The 23,694-nt window shown below is 40.4% G+C and overlaps 1 pseudogene; it reads right to left on the bottom strand.

Annotated features, from left to right (window-relative positions):
• Positions 1 to 22,946, bottom strand: part of LOC109992284 (dynein axonemal heavy chain 1-like) — a 29,855-nt pseudogene extending 6,909 nt beyond the window's left edge.
• Positions 22,947 to 23,694: the final 748 nt, after the last annotated feature.

Below are 23,694 nucleotides of genomic sequence, written 5' to 3'. Positions count from 1 at the left end.
TATAAAGTTACAAGCCATAAAGCCAGCTATCATTTTTAGACCAGCCAGGTTTGCAAAGTAAATTCTTTACTTATTAAACAAAGTTTACACCACAGCAAACTCTTACAAAATTGAACTTTACAACACTTCTGGGTGTTCAATGTCAAATGTATGAAAATAGATGTGTGTTTCAGCAAACATTGGAAATATTTTTTTTACATAAAAGTAAGGAAGGCAGGAAGAGTAAGGACAGGTGTTCTACCTGAGGTTCTATGAAGCGTTGTCCCAGCTGAGCTGATACATAGTCCTGCAGGCCTTGAACGAGACAGTCAGCCCTCAGACAGCGGAGGACCAACAGCCTCTGGAATGAGTCCAGCTCTGTGTCCCACTCGCCTGGCAGGGGCTCCCTTTGTCAAAAACAAAGTTACATGCACACCATGTTAGAGACAGTATGACAGCTTCTGCACAGAACAAATGAGGGTAACAAGCGAGCACCTGTGAGGGTGGTTGCTATCAAAAATTCTCTTGAAACCCTGAAGATGTTCGGGGAAGCTCTCTGCCAGGTTGCTGAAGTTGTCCAGAGCACTGAGGCCAAGAATGTCCCGCCAGGCTCGATCTGACAGCCAACTCACTGCAGGGTTAGTCAGCTCTTGCATCGGCATCCCTCCTGATAGCAAGTAGCGCCACTCAGCCTGCCACAGGGAGACGAACCACACTCATCAAATTTCCTTACAATAAACTGACTAATGTGTTGCATGGGTTCTTACAGGAAATGAAGGAGAGGAGTGAGAGACAGCAAATTATTCTGTGACTCACCATATTAATTTTGTTATCATTCATCATGATGCGAGTGCAAAGGAGGAAAGCAAACATAAGTTTGTGCTTCTCAAACAAGCTGCGGCACACGTTGCTGTACAGGCTGAAGGTGAAAAATTCATTGATGTTTTCGATTCTCTTCTCCACCGTGTCTGTGAAAGACATGTTGAGACAAAGTCAGTTTTAGCTGGTGAGACCACTTCTGTTTTTTTTTACCTGCAAATTCTTGTTTCAGAATGATTCATTACTTCTCCAAGTAAAGTGTACTATAATAATATCTCACTACCTGCTCTTTCAGAGTTTGCAATGCCAGCCATGAAGATCCGAAGGAACCACTCCAGCGAGTACTGGTACATGGGGTCTACATTGGACAGGTCAGATACACAGAAGAAGAGGATCTGTGTGCGCACAGCCACTGGCACATACTCCAAACGTGTGGCATCAATGTCCTTCTCTGTCTGCTCTGCTGCTATCACTTTAGCCTGCCCAAATAATCGTGTAAAAAGAAAATACAAGAAAAGTGGATTATTTATTTGATGGCAAAGGTATCATACATGAGGTTGTTTTGGGATAGCACTGAAATTAAAAACAAAAGGTTTGAACGACGAACTGACCTTGATCTCTCCTGCTTTAATCTTGGAAGCCTCCAAGACTTGGATGAGCTCTTCATTGTCCACAGGGTTTCCTTCTGTGGAGCTCAGACGGAACAGAATCTCATCCTCAATTTCTTTTAGCTCCTGTTTCATCTGAGCATTGCTGACAATCAGCTGGTTCTTAGCCTCCTCAAGGTCTGGACGTTCCTCAGCCACAACCTGACCCAGCAGCTGGTCCTCTAGACCACTGTAAATATACAAAAAAACTTAAACTTGGATCTGAAAAAACAAGGGTTTTCTGTCCCGAAAACAGTCACAACCATTGTTCTTGATCTACCAAATCTTTTATCAAGCATTAATACATAAGCACAAATTTAGGCAGCTTGTTTAAATAGCATCATCACAAATACATACATGTGGCACAGACAGAAGTACCTACCAAAATAAGATCAATATTATGAAGAAATACATTTAGCTTTTGTCTGAAAATGCATACCTGGGTGATAGAGTGAAGTTTATAAGGGTGACGTTGGTGGAAACTTCTGGAGTGTAGTGTGGGTTAGGTAGCTTGGTGGTAATGTACATCTTGAAGTCTTCATGGTAAGGGATGACTGAGTCGCCCAGCTTCAGCACTGTATTGCCCTGCTGCTTAAATGTCTACAGGCCCAAAATGGGCATAACAGATCAGTATATGGTAGATATTTGCATAATGCTAACATACAATACGGGTAATGATTATTTGGAACATATGTGTGTGTATTTACCTGTTGCAACAAGACAGGTTCTAGGGCTGGATCCAACTCCTCTCCTACATTCTCCAGGAGGCAGGGTTTCCCAAAGCTGATGGCGTTCTCCAGACTGCGTAGGAAGTCCTGGTCACTAAGCTTCATAGCCTCCAATCCATTGTCTCGCTCCTGCATCATGAAAGGAAGCAAGAATGAATGAACAGAGCATAAAACAAAACTTCAGATATAAAGAGGCTTTCCATAGCAGTTGTGGATGATGTGAGTAAGAGACAAAAAAACAACAATACACAACCAAAGCAGGCACCCGTGTTTGTACTGAACCTTCTTTATCATATTTAGCATCTACATAGTCTGCTTTTTCATTTGTTGATAGTGGTGAATATGGTTCACATGTGGTGGGAAGGGATGAATTAAAATCTTGATGTGGTGTCTTTGATGAGTTTTTTTGTCTCACTGGCACCCTCTGTAGTCTCGGTATGATCAACAGAAAAGTGTTCTCACCATAGTTTTGATCCATGTGTTTGCTTGTCCCTGAGGATCAATGAAGAGTGCCCAGCGCAGAGAATACTGCGTAATCACACCATTCTCCACTGAATGGTTGTCTTTTGGCAATCCTGATATCTATGCACATAGAAATGACAGTGTTCAAAAGCGTGATAAAAGAAAATAGCCTAGTTAATTAGGGTCTAAAAGCACATACCAGTCAGCCTGATGGTCTGACTATTCTTATTCTCATGTAACAGTTAAGATCGGTCTTAAGAAGTGTAGACCCTGAAAGTCAGATCATGAAAGCTTGTTTCTAACCTGCCAGGAACGGATCTTGACTGGATCTCCAAGAGTGCTGATCAGGTTTGGTTCTTCAGTGTGCGGGACACTTAGCTCTTTGAAACAAATAAGCCACTCCTCTGCCATGGCTGCCCTGTACTCGCCCTAAACACACACAAATGAACCTTTATGAAATCATGCAATAATGCTGAACTGTTGAACACAAACACATGTACTGCAAGTCAAGGGCCACACAGAGACAGTCACACACAAGGCCTTTCCAACAAAAATCTACACTTGTACTTTTGTCTCCAACAGTATCAAACAGTAAGGTTCAGATTTCTGGTTTAATCAAGTTTTAGTTTGAGTTATATCAACAGGCAGAAAGGAACTTATCAAAACTTACTTTTGACTAGTCAACAATCACTGAATTAAATGAATCATATTCAGTCATTTATGATACGATACATGCAACTATAAAGTAAATGCAACTTTCAACTTTCTAATCACTGAGGTACAACCAACTTACAGTGAAGGGTCCCAGGTATGCTATATATCCTGCAGACAGCAGCACGTCACCTGCCAAATTATTAACCATGTAATCCAGATGTTGTACTGTTTCCTTCCAACGCACCTTCTCATCTGCAAGACCACCTATAAGCTGGAGAAAAAATAAACATGAAGAAAAATGAAAAAACATATTCAGTAATATATTTCCTAAAACACATTGGCACTGTACTCTTGATTGCACTGATTATCCACAGAAAATAGTCTACATATATTCCTACATTTAATGTATCTTATGGCACTTCATTATTGGTTTTCCCTGAAATGTTATTTTTCATTTATTTTCTACCTATGTGTACTCTGTTCACCATCACTCTGTTTCTTGTGCCACAAAAATGCTTACATTTCTTCCTTTAAATTAAGAGAGTTTTATCTTATCTTGTCTTATCCATAGCCCTGACCTTGTCTGCTCGGACGAGGCGGGCTCCACACAACTGAAACTTATTGTCCAGCTCGTCCTTCTTTGCCAAACAGGCTTGGTACTTGGCCTGCAGGGTGGCAATGCCTCCCTCCACTACTGCCAGCTTTTCATTGGCATCATCCAGGATGAGCTGGGTAGCCGCTAAGTCTTCCTGAGCCTCCTTGAGAGCTTGCTGTGAAAATATTTAGAAATTTAGTGACAAACTGACTCTCTTATTTGAACACATTTAGGAAAAATGTGTTTTAAACAAGATATTGAACAATGTAGATATTTGTATTTACCCTTTTAGGTTCCACAGCCCTAGCCACAAAATGATAAACATGCATGGCCCGCACCCACTGGCAAATGGAGGTACAGGCTTTGGAAACCTTGGCAATGGAGGCTGGCTGGAATTCCTCATTATCTATGTAGGGCTGGACTAAGTTTATCACACTATCCGGGATATTCTCCTGCAGAATTGATAATTGGGGAAAAAAACCTGCTCTTAATACAACTCAAGCAGGAAATGATGCAACAAACACTGGATGTAATATAATTCAAGAGTATAAAACCAAATTAAAAGAGGCATAACTCTTTTTCCTGAAAAAAAAGTTAAAAATTCCCCATTAATAGTAAAACATGTCAATAATAAATCAACCTGATGTGTGCTTTACCTTATCATACTTGAAGAGGCTCTCCAGGAACTTGCCAGGGTCTTGCAGCAGACCCTTGCCAGGTTCCCAGTAGTCATCAATCTTAGTACCAGGCTTCTCTCCAGGAACTCTTTTGGGTTTGATACCTTTCATAATGCACATCGCCTCGATAACCAGCCTCACCCCCTGTGGAGGTCGCTGCATCGCTCGTAACTATAAGAAAAAAAACAACAATTATCGGTAATTCATATCTTTTACATGCAAACAGTATCCCATTTGAAGAATGTAAAACCAATCATCATCAAACTCTCTGACCTCGGTGACATCACCCTTGTTGAGGGACTTGAGGCTCGTGAGAGCAGCATCCAGGGCTGGCAGAGCCTCATCCAAGTCTCTCTGGGCATCTGCAGCGATGGCTCCTGCAAAACGGGCTTTCTCTGAAGCTTTGGCTTCCTCGGCTTGTACTGACTTACGGGTTTCCTCTGCAACCACTGTGTCTACCTGGCAGTGTACAGAAGAAATGACAATCAAGGACCACAGATGAACATACATGGGAGAAACGCTTTATAGTGTCCAGTGCTGCCCACTCTTTTGTTCCATTTTGGTCATGAAAACAAAGAGTTTCAGTTCATTCACATTTCAGAAATGTTTCTTTTTATTTCTTACTTTGATGGTCTCCATAGTGACTTCGGTGTCCTTGGCAGCCTCCTCCAAAAGAGGTCTCATCGCCTCCAGTTCCTCCTGCATATTACTCACGTCCTCAGCTGTGCTAAGAAGCTACAAGACAGCAGGTAGTCAGATAAGAATGCTTACAACTCATGCACTACACATGATAAATCGAACTTCTAGGTCTTTTGTTTATTTTATGTTTATTTTGTATAATCATCATTAAGATGCCTTGCCTTGTCCAGGCCAGTCTTCATGCGCAGACGAGCACCACACAACTCTTGCTTCTTACGTCCAATGAGATCTGAGAATATTTTGAGCAGTTCCAGGTAACTCTTGGGAGTGACGTAGTTGTGCCGCGAAAGCTCAGCCAGGTACTGTTCACACTTAATGGCTACTGTCTGGTGGATCTTAACACACATCAGTGTCTGGAAGAAGGGAATCCATCAGGAGAAGACAACGCTTTATGATCATTTTTATTTTGGGAGTTATTTTTCCTTTTGTAAGCAGCCAATAGTTTGTATTTATTTAACAAGATAATATTTTGTTTTCAGTGGTTTGAAAGTTGCTTGAGAATGTTTTGCATCACTGTGCGCTTACTGCTTCAACTGTTTGCAAACTCTTGTTTCTGTTACTTGGCCTGAATTACTCCAGAGTCAACACAAACTATAAATCTGGCTCAAACTAACAGTGCAGATTATTCTCTGTCATATCATATTCACCTTGTTGTTTTGTTTAATGGAATGATTAAGTTGGTTTCTATACAATATTATTTAAATGATGTAAATATTTCAATGTAAAGTACCTCCCTGCTGAGAACTTCCTGCCAGTAAAGCTTTCTAACATCCACACACAAATAAACACACAAACATCACCCTCACCAGTCCTCTTGTAGCTGTCGGGCTTAATTCAAGCTCAGGCAACTCATTAAGAAATGATGTGGCAACAGCCTGAAGAGCCTCTTCTGGCCAGGCGCTGAACCAGTCTATGGTACAACATGTCACCAGAGAGGGAAACTGCCTGAGCCGGGCACGAAACACCTCACCAATAGGACTGTGGAGGAAAAAGTGAAGGTGAAGGGCAGGGGGGCGGGGGGGGGGGGGGGGGGGATAGGGAGGAGGGTGATGGACAAGCTCAAAGGAATTATCTTGGTTAACGTTTGATCATGTATGTTTTGAACAATTGCTAACCTCATGCAAAGCACAGTGTGGATGTTGGTGCGGACTCTCCTGATGTAAGCAGCCATGAGGTTGGATTTAGTTGGCTGTTGGCCCAGATCTTGCACCACTGGCTTCATGGCTGCTAGGATGCGTTCCTGCTCGTCTGACGCGTACAGGTTGGGAACATCTCCAGAGTTCAAAATGTTGTTGATATCCTCCAGGAATGACTCACTCTTAATCTGGGAGAATAACACAAACGCAATGATAAGCCTTCTGTCCTGGTGCGAACAGACAAACATTACTGCGTAGATGATCAACTTTAATTTAAGTTCATACTCTCAAACAAACTGACCCCAAATAAGTGCAGTCAGTATAACCACTGTGTAGGATTGCTGTTTGTGTAGTTCATACTGTAAAATAACAGTGCAGTCTAAAGGACTGTGTGGTTGTATAGAGTATAATGTAGAAGGTGATAAGACACAGATTGTGTTTACCTGTGTGTCAACAAAGAGGAAGGTGATCTGCTGGTCCTGGAGGCCGGCCTTCAGCATGATGCTTTTAATATCTTCTCTCCACTCTGTCTGACCGTAGTTTTTGGCCAACTCAATCTGGAAACACTCATACTCTGACCTGATTGTAGAAAACAAGGCTCCATAAATTGGCTACAAGATGTTTAAGTCCAATACTTATGCATGAAGAATATTTATATATATCCATAAATTCATTGTTTTCAGTTGATCAAAAACTTTATACAAAATATTTTTCAACACTTTTTGAGTCTTCTCTTAGCTTGTATATGAACTTTAACTACACTGTCATGAAATACCACTCTGAACAAAAACAGAGGCAACCCTGTGATGATTGATCTAATTCGATGTTTTTCCAGATTTCATAGTATGCTGAAATTGATGGAATCATACAGCTGCCTGTGGAGAGGTACATCAATCTTAAAAGCCGAACATGCTTTGGAAAAAAAAAGCTGTAACCTAACCTTAGAAAAGACAATATTAAAAAAACAGCAATGGGATCCTTACAGCAGCAGTAATCTGGAGACACAGATTAAATGATAATTGTATTTTGGTATAAGTGTTGCAAAGAGAGTGTGAATCTCACATATATGAGGCCATCTTAGTAAGGGACTGGCGTCCACTGCCGCCCACTCCAAGCAGCAGGGCGTTGCCCAGGGGCTGGCGCAGGATGCGGCTGATACGACACACATGCTCAATAGCATCCATGAAGAGCACCAGCTTCATCTTGGTGGTACTGATCTGGTTGTAGTCCTCCATGTATTCCTCCATCACTTTCACCAACTAATACATAAATCATTTAAAAATGTTTTTAAAAAGCAACCATTTTGTTGTGAAATATAGTTGGTGTGGAACAAAAACATTGAGTGGAACAAAAACATTGACGATGGGTAGAAAGAACAATGGAACTACCCTTGAACAAGCTGGTCAGCTGTTTGGCAAAAATAAAAATAAATCTTAAAATAAGACCATATCAAACCGGTTGTAACCAATCACCTTTTCCTTGTCTTCTATGAGTGTGTAGACTTTGTTGTCAGCTCCAGGAATCATGAAATCTCCATATAAAACAGGTTGGACTGGCACAACCTCGTCAAAGCTGCAGTCAAACTTCTGAATGCAGTCCTTTAGGAGCAGGTTAAACCAGTCCCTGTCTTCAGTACACACCAGGCGGTCCTGGAATACCCGGCAGCTTTCATGGTACCACAGCCGCAGTAGCTGCAGTTTGTCCTAAAATCATCCAAATAATGTTACTTTTACAATTGAAATGTGAAGATGAACCCTTTCAATTCTTCCAACATTTCCCTTTAACCCACACTTCCTCATACATCATATTTCTAGGGTTCCAATAAGATCAGTTGCATGTATCCTCTAGGTGACATAAGCCATACAATATCAATGCTTTTCGTAGTTGCTTCACTTGTAGTTGTAGTTGGCTCAGATTGTTTGTACCTATTGATCAAGAGGCTAAACCTGAAAGTAAATTTAAATAATCTATATCATAAAAGTCATCTGTTTGTGGCATATGAAATTGAGTCTGTGGGATAAGACAACCTCCATCATTCCAGCCTCAGCCATCAGGATGCCCTGGAAGACTTTGGACAGGTCTCTGAGGTTGAAGGTGTAATGGGATTTGGCTGGTGTTGGGAGGAGCTGAGATGTAATGGTAGCGTAGACTCTGATAGTAGCGTCTACCAGGGACTCATTCAGCGGCTGGATTTCTGGCACGGGTCCTGGTGAAAGCAGCAGCAAATAGGAGAGAACTAAAAAATCTACTAACATGTGGAAAATTGAAACAGTTACATGAGAGAACAGAACGTATGCTCCAGCAATAAAAATACTTTTATTGACAATTATTTTATTATAATAACAATATTATGTGTTTTATATGTTTTATACCATGTGTGCTATACAAAGCAGCTAAAGACCCATCTGTTCAGACTTGCCTTAGTTTGAACTGTCTGTATTAGATTTTATGTGACTGTCTGTTTGTATGTTCTCTGTTCAATTCTTTATTGTGAAGCACTTTGTGACGTCTGTTCTTGAAAGGTGCTATAAAAATAAACTTTACTTACTTACTTACTTACTTACTTACTTACTATACCAACTTATTCTTATTATCAAACTGCATTTTCTCATTAATTTCTGTCTGTTTGTTATCTCTTAGTCCCTGACTTACTTCCTGGCTCTTTTTTACTCATATTTCCATCTGAAAAAGAGCAAAGATTCAGTTAAAAGCTGTTGTTGGTTTCTTTTTCACAGGCTAATGACAGTACTTTCTACCCTGAAACACCTGTCCTGCATGTAAATCCAAACAGACGAGCGTCCATAACTGACCCATCCAACTGCCCAAAATGGTGGAAAAAATCCTTTTCTTGCTGGCATCCTCCATTTCAGTGAAGGACAGGAAGTTGAAGTGGCGTGTAAAGCGCTGGGTGATGGGGTTCCTGCCTCCCCCTGGGGGTCCCATTGCACAGGCAAAATTGATGTCCACTATGTGTTTGAAAGTCCCTGTGGGGGTTAATGAGATATTTCACATTCAGGAATGAAAACCAAAATCCGGATCTATCTCTAATAGTGATGAGGAATATGTTTTTAGGCATAAAGATGCACTCTAGAGCCACACATACTGGTAGGTAAATAAGACGCTAAATACCAACCTATCTGTTTCCTGTCATACCAGCCTCTGTGGTCCATCCACTGCCTCAGCAGTTCAATAGGAGGTTGAGCACCATAGGTCTCCAACATTGGCATGTTTAGGTCATCGATGAAGAAGATAAAGTACTTCCCTAATGGAGGTCCATACACACCTTTCCGCCTGACAAACAGACACATAAAGGATTGAAATGGTTGGTCACAAGTATATTATTTTTGTAGATGATGTGTAGCGGGCTAGACAAAGTCTAGCAGTAAAAGCCCACCTTTTATCTAGTTTACTGTCAATGTAATCCTGAGTCTGGTTGGCTGAGGAGCGGGCAGAGAACATGAGGAAGTGTGTGATGTATTCAGCAGGCATGTTTTTCAGCAGCTTGTCAGACATGGTCAGGGTCTTTCCTGTGCCTGTGGGCCCAATACAGAGCACCTGGAACACACACACATTGAATTGTAAAAGTAATGTAATGGTCTGTGAAGGTTCCTCATTCTGGAAGTCGTAATTCTAAATTTTTGTCCAAAGGGCATACTTTAGGCTCTGTCCAGCAGTACGTTTATTGAAAGCCAAATGAAATGAAAGCCAAGAACTTCAACCAGTCTGGTTTTATGGTGACTTCTCAAGGGAAATAAATCATTTCAATATTTATGTAAGTATTCAAAATTGTTTGTAGACCAATGTGTGTTATCGCAGTACTCACAGGTTTCTTATTGGCCAAAAGCATATCCATGAGGAAAGCCATTCTCACAGTGTCAGCAGTGGGAACGATGATGTCAGCATAGCTTGTGTTCGGGGTGATAACAACACTCTTTGCAGATTTCATCCAGCTTGCCCACTGGACCTACAGTACAGGAAAATATATAAAAGAAACTATACATCCTATGGTGTTAGTTTTGTGAAACACCTGTATGCATCGTCGACTTACTTTTCGGTCCTCATCTTCATCGTCATCCTCAAAATTACTTATCTCTGCATCATCAAGCCTGTAGTCATACACCAGTTCCTCCTCTGGAAAACAAAGCTGAATCTAAAGGACAAACACATTGTGTTAAAAAAAACATATATTCCTTCGTTATGATAAATCAATCTGTAAAAGGTGGCTAGAGACATTTCCCTTTTTTTACAGGTGGCTAGAAATTAAAACTAATAATGTATTTGGATGTTAAAGCACAGATGCTGATATGACCTGAGACTGACCTCTTCTTCTGCCATCTTGTTTTTGAGCCAGGCACTGAAGCGCCTACAGCTAGCTCCATCTCCTGTCGCTCCTACACTCCACACCAGAGAGAAGAAGAACCAGGGCTCGATCAGCTCCTTGAGGCGGTCCAATTTCTTTTTTGGAGGAGGCTTTTCTCCCTACAGAACAGTAAGGTGTTAAAGAGGGGATCACAGATACTCACATAAGCAACAGGTCTTTCCTCAACTTCAGGGTGATTTCAGTAGCTCGCTGCATGTTGGTCTTAATGTGGGAAGTTTGTTAAATTACAGTGATATGTTGAAGAAATATCAGAGCATGAACAACATGTACTGAAACAGAGTAGAGGCAAGAAAACACTACATCATTTTCAATAACAGAGCAGCGTCTGTATTTAAAAAAAATAGTTCAGCACAGGATGGGTATTTCAATAACAAATAAGACACATCAAACCTTTAGTTTTAAAGAAGTAAAGAAGAATATTTGTACAGAAATCAATATACTGTATTTTCAATAATGGGTGATTGTAACATAAATATGATTCCAAACCTCTTTAACTTTAAAGGGATTGAAGAAGCAGTCCATTAGTTTAAGAAGACTACATGTCAGGTTGCTGTCCAAAGATGTAATGACCTCCTTTACTGATGTTCGGACACATTTGATGGAGTCCTGTGTAAAAAAAGACAAAAGTATAACAATCATTAGACCCCCTGTGAGGAGTATTTAAGTAGTTATAAAACGACCGGAAATAATAATGATGCTTCTTTATGAGCTTCAAAAGCAAACAAGAAACACCAGCAATAAGTATGAGTATTAGTATAGAGTCATTTCTAGAGTTTGTAATCACAGAAAAACATGCACAGTGAGTGATAAGGATGACTTTTGTCAGAAACTACACTACATTTAGTGGACAAAATCAACAGAGAAAAATCAAACCACTTTGAACACAGGGCTCATCAAAATCTACAACAGATGAAAGTTGCTGTCAGGAGCCTTTTTTACCTATCATAATAAACTTGGTTAAAAACATATTTAAATATCTTGCTAGTCTCCCCTCTGACCTGCAGGAACCTGGCAAACAGGGAGTTCAGCTGCTCTGTGAAAGGTTTCATGGCTTCAGGGATCCGCCTCAGCCAGCACTCTGTGAAAGGGACAAGGCCCAAAATACTTGGCTCCAGGTAGACCATACCACAGCGAGACACTGTGGCTGGAGATGCAACTGCCAAGTCTTGTACTTCAAACATCATGGTCATCACCTACAGAAGTAAGGACACAGAATGCCTGGGTATACATTTGTCAGAATCAGCACAAGAGAAATAAACAAAGAATGTGAAAGCTTAACCTTACATCTGTCAGTTTAATGATTTCTCCTGAGCTGAGGCACAGTTTTTTGTTGTCATCCAGCACTGTGTTCATGTTCTCAATCCATACAGCATCCACTGGCCCATCAAACATGTACCACTTTTTCTCTTCGTCCATCGATGATGCACCTCCACGGATAAGAGATGAGAGGATACCATCGGTCCTATAGGGATGGACAAAAAAGCAAAGCGAGTGTTAAGTCAATCTCAGAGTTTTTGTCTTTGTACTGTAGTTTGCTATTTGTAGTTCTTACCACTCGTGTGTGAGCAAGTCATACTCTCCATAGAGCTGTCCCATTGTGATAGACTTGGGATTGAGGACATACATCTGAACAGATTCATACATGCCTCCACTCACAGAGGGCTCGCCCTTCAGAGCTGTTACTGCAGCACCTAGTATCTCATAACACTAACAAATGTAACATTAAACTTACATGAAGAACTATACACTGAAAAAGTAATGTCATTGTTTTCTTTTGGAAAAAGTGAATTAAGCTGGGAAAAGTCAAAGACTCACCTTGGTTTTCCCTGATCCAGAGGGCCCCACCAACATCAGTCCATGCCTCACCACTGTGGTCTCATACAGCTGAATACATTTACTGATATATCCTACAATCAACAAAATACTGTGACCTCCTCTTCATGAGAAAACAGGTGCATCAAAATATATTTTCTGTACCCAAAATCACTTACCATCAACATCTTTGAGGTTTTTCTTGATGCAGACGTTACGCATAGATTCTTCGAGTGTGCCATAGTTGATCGGTTCCTGCTTAGTCTTTGGGAAAAGATCGGACACGATACCGTTGAAGAGCTTCAGGTCATCCTGTAAGAACTTAGGCACATTGACATCTTGTATTGCCCGCAGGCAGATCAACTCCTGGGAGACAGCAAGCAATCACATACATAAGCAATCATAGGACAGGTAGAGTTTAGAAAGAAACTTACAATTTGGGTCAGTATTTCTTATACTTTCATATTTCTAACCTCATTCATGTCAGGATTCTCTCTCTTCAGATTGCCAGCAGCTGAGATCACAGTCTTTACAGCTCTCATTCCAAAATCATAATGATCCTTTATTAAAACAAGAAAATACACAACATTTTTAAAGGTTTGTTATCTTATGTACATACTCACTTCATCTTTTACCAATATCTATGTAACTATGCGCTGTAGGCCAGATTTTTTTAAGTCTAAAGTTGTACAAGGTGAAAAAAGTCAGAGGTCTGTATCAATTTACAAGATTTTACAATATGTGAGTTTAATTTGCTTTCTGTTTCATGTATACTCACTTCATTGGACCCATAGCACATTTTCTTGGCGTACATAAAGTACATTGAGTTTAAACAAGTCCCATTTCTGACATCCTCTGAACCCATACAGTACCTGAGAGCTCAGCTGTTCAGAGGAGAGTTTGAATGTGGTGGTGATCTTCTTGGAGAGGACTTTGGCATCACTAAAGCCAAATGAGTACAAAGAGATCTCAGCAATCATAGCGTAGTTAGGGACCATCATGGCCACGGGGCGAAACAGGGCCTGTAGAAAATAGAAACTCCTGTATTGTAAACCTCATCTGTTCGCCCTCAGGGATAAACAGTTATTCAATTTCAGATGGCATTTTCAAACCTTGAGATTGTCAGGAAGTTCAGTGCGCCCAGCATATCCAGGATTCATAGTGATGAACACAGCGCAAGAAGGAACAAGAGGGATCTCTGACCCTTCAAACATAAACCGTTCTGCCTAAAGACACATCACAAACAAACTGATTTTGAAAATTGTAAACACTTGTAAAAAAAATTGTAAACATTTGAAACTTCCTTTTGCACAAAAAAATTAAAATCACTTGCATATATGCAATTAAAATACAATTCTTGTAAGAGTTGTATATTAGGTTCATATTACATTATTCTGTAGTCCTACAATACTAAAACACAACATGATGTTAAACTTTCTACTTGCATTGTCATAGTTCTGTTTTATTAAGCATCACTATAGAAGTATGCTTCTATAGTGTTGCATAAAAAAGTCTTTATGCTTCCTCCATAAGCCGACCTGACCATTATTCAACTTAACATTATGCACAAGTACAATTGTCAAATAGAAAACATTCTCCCTGTAAATACAGAGAGTACATGTATAACTATAGTTTTCTTTTAATAAGTGCAGTCAGTCCCAGAGTGTGAATTCTTAGTTAAACAGCATCTCACCCTTTGCTGCTGGGCCTTTTGTATGGTGGTGATCTGCTGTGCCACCACAGACAGCACTTCCACATCAATACGATTAAACTCATCAAAGCAAGCCCAGGCCCCTGAGCTAAAACAAAAAGCATAAATATGATTAAAAGAAGATTTGTATTATTGAACAGCAAAAAAAACTCAAGCTACTTGGTACTGATACATTTTTCCCACTTTATTAACTCACGTTGCCAGTCCTTTGAGAAACTTGCCCATTGCAATGAAGTCCAGCTGATCAGAGCAGTTGAAAACAACGGTCTGGATAGCCAGAGCCTTTCCCAGGTCTTTAGTCGTTTCTGTTTTTCCTGTACCTGCTGGGCCTGCAGGAGCCCCTCCAAATTTCAGGTGTAGAGCTCCTGTTAGGGTCAAGTAGCACCTGAAGGATGCAGGAAATGGTGTATTTAAAATGCTGTGTGGCATTGAGCTAAAGCTGAGTGGATAACTAAGACTAAACAACTACCTGTCAGTGAGCTGGGTGATGACCAGACGTCCAGAGTTACCAAGGTACTCGTATCCATACAAAAACTCTGCATTTACTGCACGGATGTAAAGGTCATCTTTTGCCCAGTAATATCTACAAACAGAGCAGTATCCAACTTATTCTGCGCACAGAATTGCAAAAAGGTGTGAAAGGAGTGATACAACTAAAAGCCAAAAAAAGACAGGCCAAAAACATCAAAAGATAACCTGAGTTGGCTGATCCACTCAAAATCATTGACGCTTGAGACCTCCTGCTCCACCAGCTTGGCTGCAACATCCTTAGCATGCACTTCTATGACAATAAGTGCAGAGAGCACAGATCGCTGCATCTTTGACAGACCTCCTCTCACTAGCTGCACCAAGTCCCCGAGCTTCAGAAACAGATGTGAAAATGTTAAGAATATCAACATAAAGTTTGGGGTAAACTGCCATGTGCATGATGTTTGGTGTAAATGTTAATAAAATAAAACAGAAATTGTTTATACCTGTGTCTGTAGTTGTGGATAAAGGCGGCTGGCCATGTCTCCCTGCTCCAAGGCCTCAGACACCTCAGTGGTCCAGAAGACCTGACAGCCAGCGATGACTACTTGGCCAGGCCATGATAAGACCCACTCTGTACGAGGTTGCTGAAGGGTCAAGAGAGAAAGTACAGATCAAACATAAACTGCACATATTAAATATGCCTCAGCTTGAAATTGCACAAAAATGTTATACAAGAGGAGGGTTTCAGACCTCAGGATAGACTTTGAGAGAGTGGTCAATATTATCCCTCAATGTGGCCTTCATAGATTTCTCAACATCCTTAAGCCAGTCCTCCACATTTCCAGTCGGCCACACAGGCAGGAACAGCTTCACTTCCTCACCTTCTCCTGAGTACATGTGAGTGATCTGTAGATCTGACTGGAATTTAAGCTGAAAACCGACAGAAGAGGTTTATCACAGGCAGCATGCGTATTGCATTTTAAGTAATATCTAAAAGAAAATCAGAAAAAAAGTAAAGGAAGAACCAGCCAGAACAAACCCTTGCAATGTTCTCAAAGCATTTGCGTAAGTGTGGCTGCACAGCATTAGGATCTTTGGTCTGGGACAGAATCTCGAGGAGCTCATCATCCGACAGGAAGTAAAACCTACAAACAAATATTCACTAAGTCTGCATAATCAATAGTGTTTCATCATTTAACCAATTCTCGCTTGAAGTAACCATTATTGTTTGTTTCTTGGTGTCATAGCTTCCCATTTTATAAGAATTTAAAGCATATTTATTTTGCTGATTAGTGTTGACGATGAGGTGGCAATATAATATGAAAAAGTGACATAAATGCATAAACTCTTTAAGTAATGCTAAGTGGAATCAAGGAGTCATAGTCAGGGTACTTTCATAGTAGTTGTGGTGATGCCTACCTGGGAAAGGAACTTCGTTTAGTCTCCAAGTACTCACTGAGACCCTTCTGTACCTGTTCTAACAACGTGTTGCAGTATTTCAGTTTGTCTAATAGGAGAGCATCTGGACAAATCTCTATCACCTGCAGAAAAATCCAGAAACATTCATCTAAAGGTTTTCACAAGGAAATCAACAGTTTCATTCTTTAGCTCTAGAGTAACTTTTTTCAAAACATTTTGATTAAGCATCCTCCTATCTAAGGTGTCTTTAGGAGAATCTGACCTTTGGATTATTAAAGGCACTTTTCATTGTTCTCCTCCAAGCTTGTTCCATTTTCTGGTATCTTTTTCCTTCAACGGGCAGCTGCTGGTTGATATCATCAGAGCTGAAAATTGGCTCCAAGTAGAGCCAGGAACGCTGGCATGTAAGCCACTCCTCTAGCACATCCTACAAGCAACAGACGAGGGCAGTAGCACAGCATAAGACACGGCATTTTAATAATACAAGACAACTAAACTTGAAGTGAGTCTGTGAGTACTTGAGTCATTCTGAGCTTGCTCTCCCAGGTGTTGATGTGGGCTTCAAAGGTCTTTTTGAAGGGAGAGAAGGACATGCTCTGGGTCATGACTATGTGGTCATCCAGCAACTGGGAAACTTCATCTGGGCTCTTTAAGATGTAGGTGCCTGTCTCCTTGTAAGGCAACACATCAAAGAATACATTCGCCCACTCTTGCTCCATCTTTTCCAGGGCCTACAAGCCAGGTTTGGAAAAAAAAGCAGCCCGTTAATTTAAAGTTGACATTCCCACAATGACTTATTGATCAAAAGAAAAGTGAGTTGGGTTGTATTCATTTAAAAAAGCTTACTCATTAGCAAGCATTGGTGTAACTCCCCCTGAACTGCTCCTACTGTGTTGACATGCATAACTACTTCCAATATTTTGTTCACAAAGGAGATTATAGTGTTTTAACAGAATCCTATTCAATCTTTTCAGATCCAACTTCACAATGAATTGATCAGACATCTTTTACAATACACGTCTTAACAATGAATAAAACACTGCCCTTAAAGTGCTGCTCAAAAGTACCTGTTCGATGGTGTACTCTTTTCCTGCCACCTCAGCAACATGTGCTATGTCATCCACATGGTTCTGTAGGCCAAGCGCCAGGCAACGTGAGAATGTCAGGTTAGCTTTGGGCTTGACTTTCATCTGAATCCGTTCTGAAAGCATGTCCCAGTGGCGGTTTTTCATCCCATGGTGCCTCAAGCCCTGAATCAGAGGAATATAAGGACGGAAGTCCTCAATCTTGCTGCGGATCACAGTTGCCACCAGCTGGCTGTCTATTGTGGGGTAACACAAGAAAGTGTAAAAGGTAAAATACACATCAAACAAACAAATTGTTGTACTTCACTTTTTTTTCTTTTTTTTTTAAAGGTTTATTTTTGGGCTAGAAAAAGAGAGGAGCCACAGGTCAGATTCGATCCTGGGCTGCCCGCTTGGAGGACTTAACTGTGATTTTTGATGGAAGTGTGACGTACCAGGAATGTCCTTGAATTGTTTAATACATTTGTGCATGGTCCTGTGTGCATCTGAAACATTGCGCTCAAGCTGCTCAGGGTCGATGGAGGACAGTGGGTCATTGAGCCAGCTCTCATACCAACGCAGCCAATCAGACGTGGTGATCCAAAGGTCTTTAAAAGGCTGGAAGTCCTTTACCAACTTTTGCAGACGATCATACTGTAATACACATTTGCAAAGGAAAGGCACAACAAAAGTACATCAGTTCCCATTTCAATGGAATGACAATATTTATCTAAAGATAACTTTGGTTTCTCTTTTACTCACATTGGTGACAGGACTACCAAACAAACGTTCTCTGGTGTTGTAGGTCTGAACCATTGTCTGGCACTCCTTAAGTTGCTTGCTTGTATGCCTCATCTTATTGGCCACCTCATGGGCATGATCAATGTCCGAGTGGCCCGCAAACCCAGCAACCAACATCTATAAACAAAGTTGTGGTGATTTCAGAATCAGAATAAGAATCAGAAATACTATATTAATCCCAGGGGGAAATTCGGTTGGAACAAATTTAGGAACAAATTATATCATCTTTAGGTGAGGAATTAGAAATAATTTCAAATTTCAATACAAATTAAACCAAGGTCTGAGCATGTGAATTTTTAAATTGTTGACACGAGGTCAGATATTACAGCTCACCTGTAGAGAATCCAGATGCTCCTCAAAGTTGTTCTGGTCAACCACCTGGATTTTACGGAAGACCTCCTCATCCTCTTCATTTTGAATCCCTGCTACTTCCACCTGGCTGATAATCCTTTGTGGCCATCCAATAGCTGACCACCTGCACAGATAAATTACTTAAGCATCACATTGATAACTCTCCACGTCCCTCTACTCACTATCAACCAAACAAATCGCTCTTGATCCCAAATGACACTAAACAGATTTGTTTTTAAATTATCCTGAAGAAGTAACACTTACTTTTTGTTTAAATCGTCGTTTGAAATTCTTACAGATTCTTCAAGTAGATCATAATCTGTCAGGGTTTTGTCAATGAGTTCCTGTTGAACATTTTAATTAAAAATTAAGCAGATTTGTTCGAAAATAAATTATTCAGATTTAACAGAACTGGAATAGACAGTTTCTGTCTTTGAACCTTGTAAATCTTGAGCTGTTCAGGGATTTGCTTCATCCAGTCCCTCTTTTCAGTCAGTTCCTCAATGCTGTTGGGCTTCTCACGCAGCTTTCTAATCATTACATTATACTCTTCACACACCTGTACACACACAGACAAGATACAAACGTCATGCAAGCTAATAAGCAGGTGAGGGTCACTTTCAAGATGAAGTTAATTGATGTGTTTTGTTTACATTTACTGAACATAAATCCCCTACATTATACATTTTTTTAAATAAATAACTTACATCATCAACCTGCTTGCGTAACTTGTGAGCAAGCTGTTCCAACATAGCGTTGGCCAAAGACTTTTTTTTGTTTGCGAGAGCCTGACGCACAGCTTCGACACGGACTACAAATGGGCCGATGACAATCGAGGCTGGCAGGGTGTATTTGATTAATTCCTGGTCTTTTAGATGCTGTTCCACCTCTCTCTTCACTATTTGGGATGTGATTTCTGCATTTGTATTCAATCTGGAAAAGAAGACGAAATGAGGACTAATAGAGGACTAATAGAGGAAAACTAGAAGAGTAGAACATAAACCAGAATGACTACCTCTATACACCTGTAGGAGAAATGACCAAAGTAATATAAACAGACTTACTTGAGATGAGTTTCTATGTCCAGGTTGTGTAGCTCCAAGTGTTTCTCATATTCAGCAGCGTAAGCCCTGAGCGGAATGGCTGCTTGTTTCACGACACTGCGGACCTTCTCTCTTAGCTCAGTTACTTCTGATTCCCGCAAACTCACCGAGTCAAGCAACAGATCATCGGTGAATACCAAATTTTTCATCACAAACTGTCATGGACAAGAGAGGTCAAATTGAATCCTCAACATCATCGCCACTTTGAGCATATTCTGTATATGATTGTTATCATCAATCGATAAGGAGCTCCCAGTTAACAAGTTTCACATCCTCATATTCACATCTTTAATTCAACTATCTGTATCTCGTGTGATTGCAGATTTTAGTTTACCTTTTCAAGCTGTGGTACATTTTTTGTGACCAAAATACCCTTATCAAAAAGGTTAATGATGGATGGCTCAAAACCTTCCAGAGGAGGGCTGTAATGGACCCCAGTCTGATCAAGTACCAAGTCCACCAGGAACAGAGGGTTCTTCTTTGGCCTTGTTTTTGGGAATGATTTATAATTACCAACACAAAACTGAGTATTCTGAAAGTAACTTGTTATGTCTTACTCACATCAAACACTCATTACAATTGCAGAGCATACAAAATATAAAACAGGCTCAAAGGTATACTCATGAAATACAATGGAAGAGGAGTGCAAAGGGGTGCTTAGCTGTTTATCTGATTGCAAATGTGCTGTCATTTTATTAATTGATGTGCATACTATCTTACTTGTAGGGGCTTGTGATAAGGTCGTTTCCCCAGACCAGTTCCTGAGGACATGTCAGCACATCGTGGCAGGCATCTAAAAGCAGCTGAGTCAGGCTGGCCAATGAATCCTGCACAAGGAAGCGCAGGGAGTCCTGCATGTTGAAGCGCACCCTAGCCATCAGGCTGGGCATCTTGGAAAACTTGTACATGTCCCAGCGGGACTCATTGACGTTATAAGAGCCCCTGCCCAGGACCCCAAGCTTGGAACAGATGCTGTTGCTCAGCGTGGTTATCCACGTTTCTCTTAGAAACAAGTTTATCTGCAGAGGGAGAAATAGATCCACTGCTTCTAAAGATCTGTATTTATCCCAGTATGATATATATAAAAGATCCCCTTTACCAAAATACCTGAGTGTGTACTTGAAACTGCATGACTTCAAACTCGTCGAGTTGCAGAGGTTTGTCTGAAGTGACATTGAACAGTTTCATGGTTGCTACTTTGTGGCACTCCAGACATGTTGTAGATAACAAACAGATCACCTCTGGCTTTGTTAGCAGGGAATGGAAGACAAAAGCAGCTTGTTTTCTCTTATTGTCAAAGTAAGGTACTGGAACGCAACCTGTGCAAAGAAAAATACAAAACAATGTTAACAATTGTATTTGGTGGTAATTCATTCGTTTAATATTAACTAAAAGTAATGGATTCAAGACTAACAGCCTTACCACTTTGGGGTACAGACTCGGGTACAGACTCCTTCTCTGGCAAGTTGATGTGTGAAAAATCCTCTGATTGGCTCTGAACAACTTTGTCAAAGATCATGCGATTCATTGTTCGGTCATAATCTAGCTTGACCTCCATCTCCAGGTCCCCTAAACACTTTTCTACACTGCACACATGATATCTCAATTATTCAACCAAGTAGTTGGTTTACATTTCAACTCAGATGGACTGATATTAAACTGAATAAGGAGAGAATGACTGCAGAAGCACTTAAACACTTATACTCACATTTCTTGCCTGAGCCCAGGAGTTGAAAGGGTATGCATTTTGATACGCTGTAGACTGACAGTATCAAGAGATGGTGTTCCACTCCAGATGGGCATGCAGTCCACAGTCAAGTGATAGAAAATCAGAGCCTCTACGTTATCTCTCAAACGCAGGGCAAACTGGATCCGTTCGACAAATACACGTGGGTCCTCAGCAATGAATAACACTCTAATCCTGGGTACCCAATGCCCAGTGTCTGTTTGCAGTGTGTTTACCTCTAAGCAACCGAATGAGATTGAAAGCATGAATACATGGTAAAAAATAAAATAAAAATCAAAGTGTTTAGAAGACAAAAAAAGAAAAGAAATATTGTCATTTTTTTTTACCTGTCAGCTTAGTGTTTTGGTGAACCTTCTGTACAAGATACTGGCATTTCTCCTTACTGAATTCAAGAACTGCAACTAAATGCCAGCTGTACTCCAGCAGGGAGCTTTCTGGACCATCTTAATGAGAGATATGAAAGTAAAACTCAGAGAACAGAATTCTGATCATCAGTGTTAAAAAAAAAAAGATGTACATCTGAGGAAATCTTACCAGAAGGAATGTTGTTCTCTGTAGGCAGCAGGGCTTTTCCATAAACAGTTTTTCCATCAGCATTGCAGGCCAGCCAGTCTTCTGGAGTCCGACAGTCATACTCCTCATTGTCAAAAATCTAAGTGAAGGATGTAGGAAAGATGAGAGATGTGCTCCAGAATGTAATGGCTCAGACGGGTTGCAGCAGTTACAGACTGACCTCTAGTGGGAGGTAAGGTGACACAGAATGGTCTGGTGTAGTCGCAGGCTCGTCGCTGACCATGAGGTGACTGGAACATATGCCTTTTTCTTCCAGAAGCTGTTCCAAGTCCAACTTCAAGTACTCTCTTCGGCATCTATGCAAACAATAAAAAGCACTTTAAGTTAAACATTCACAAATAAACTAATTCACACACAACACTTTATCAGCTAACCATACTAAATAAGTAGGCTAAGTTAATGTATGATAGAGTGTCAGTAACATTAACATTACACATCTTAATCTGCCCTGTATGTACACCACATCACATGTTTAAAATGGAAAGCTCAAACACCACTAAACTAAATGCCCTCTTCTATAATACATGTTAAACACAAACAGTACATACCTCTCTATCTTTAACTTGCGGGGGATCTGCCCAGGAGTTGTTTGGTAGGGCAGCTGAACCTTGGATGTATCTTCATTCCAGAAGTCAGAAAAAAAAGTGAGGAAAACAGTGCAAAAGATCAAGTTTTTACACAGAAATGTGTTTTATTAAAAATCAATTGACTATCAGTTAAATGAGGACTTATGTGCTCAATCTCACAGTGTGTTTTTTTGTGATCCCTGAACTTCAGGATGGGTTGGGGCTGTGACCTCTTCTGGATCTCAGGTCCAACACTATTAGACTAATAAATAAACAGTTAGCCTAAAACCGATAGCATATAGCAGCAGTGAATTAAATTACTTATAAAACGTCAGAATTTGAAGTTTCAAAAGCAAATGCTTGTGTTCTTTTACCTGAACATGGATTGTACTGATGCCACCTGAGTAGAGGCCCTTCTGTTCAGTCACAGAGGAATTTCTGATTGGAGGAAGTTTTGGTCTGTTACTCAGGGCTGGAGGTTTGGGCTGCGCAGGTTTGGTCGGAGGATGAGGCACCAGAACACCGAAACGAGGGAAGTTTCTCCTCTCCATCATCTGCAAGTAGAACACGATCGATACGTAATAATTCCTCAATCAACTTTAGGTAGTTACACAATGTAGGCATGACTTAATGAGTAACTAAACCCTAAAACCACTTTTTTCAACTATAAACCTCTGTATTTGAGTATTAAGTAGTGTTATGGATCAATTCAAGTCCAAATCTCAACATTTGAGTACAAATTATTGAAATTCAAAATATTGTATTAGAAATGTGCATAGTGTCTGCCCTTCCGTTTGAAAAAGTCTAACGGCACCAGGGCCACAGCCCGAGGAGACGGTGAGGTCCCATACAGACGCACTACATTCAGACAAACTGTTCTGTCAGGCAAAGGAGCTAAATATTGGAATATTCTCCCACTCACAGTAAGAGACTCACAAACATATGCAACCTTCAAAACACACCTCAGACTGTGGATAAAAGAAAACCAAGTCTGTGACCACCTTTAACCTTTAACCTCTAGTATTGTCTTGTGTCACTTTGTATTTGTATTTTATCTTTCTCTGTTACCTGCCTAGGGACAACAGATGGAAACTAGCACTTCTGCTATAATCTGGCATTTTCACAGCTGTAATTGTTACAGCTGTTCATTAATATGCACTGTCCCAAATAAATAAATAAATAAATAAATAAATAAATAAATAAATAAAATAAAATAAAATAAAATAAAATAATAAATCTGTATTTCCTTCTGATACTGTCATCTACTGTAGCTATAAGATTCACCCACAAATAACCCAA

This window comes from Labrus bergylta, chromosome 21, assembly GCF_963930695.1.
Source record: "Labrus bergylta chromosome 21, fLabBer1.1, whole genome shotgun sequence".
Taxonomy (NCBI): Eukaryota; Metazoa; Chordata; class Actinopteri; order Labriformes; family Labridae; genus Labrus; species Labrus bergylta.
The sequence above is the reverse complement of the archived record's forward strand: the minus strand, read 5'-3'. Positions and strand labels throughout refer to the sequence as shown.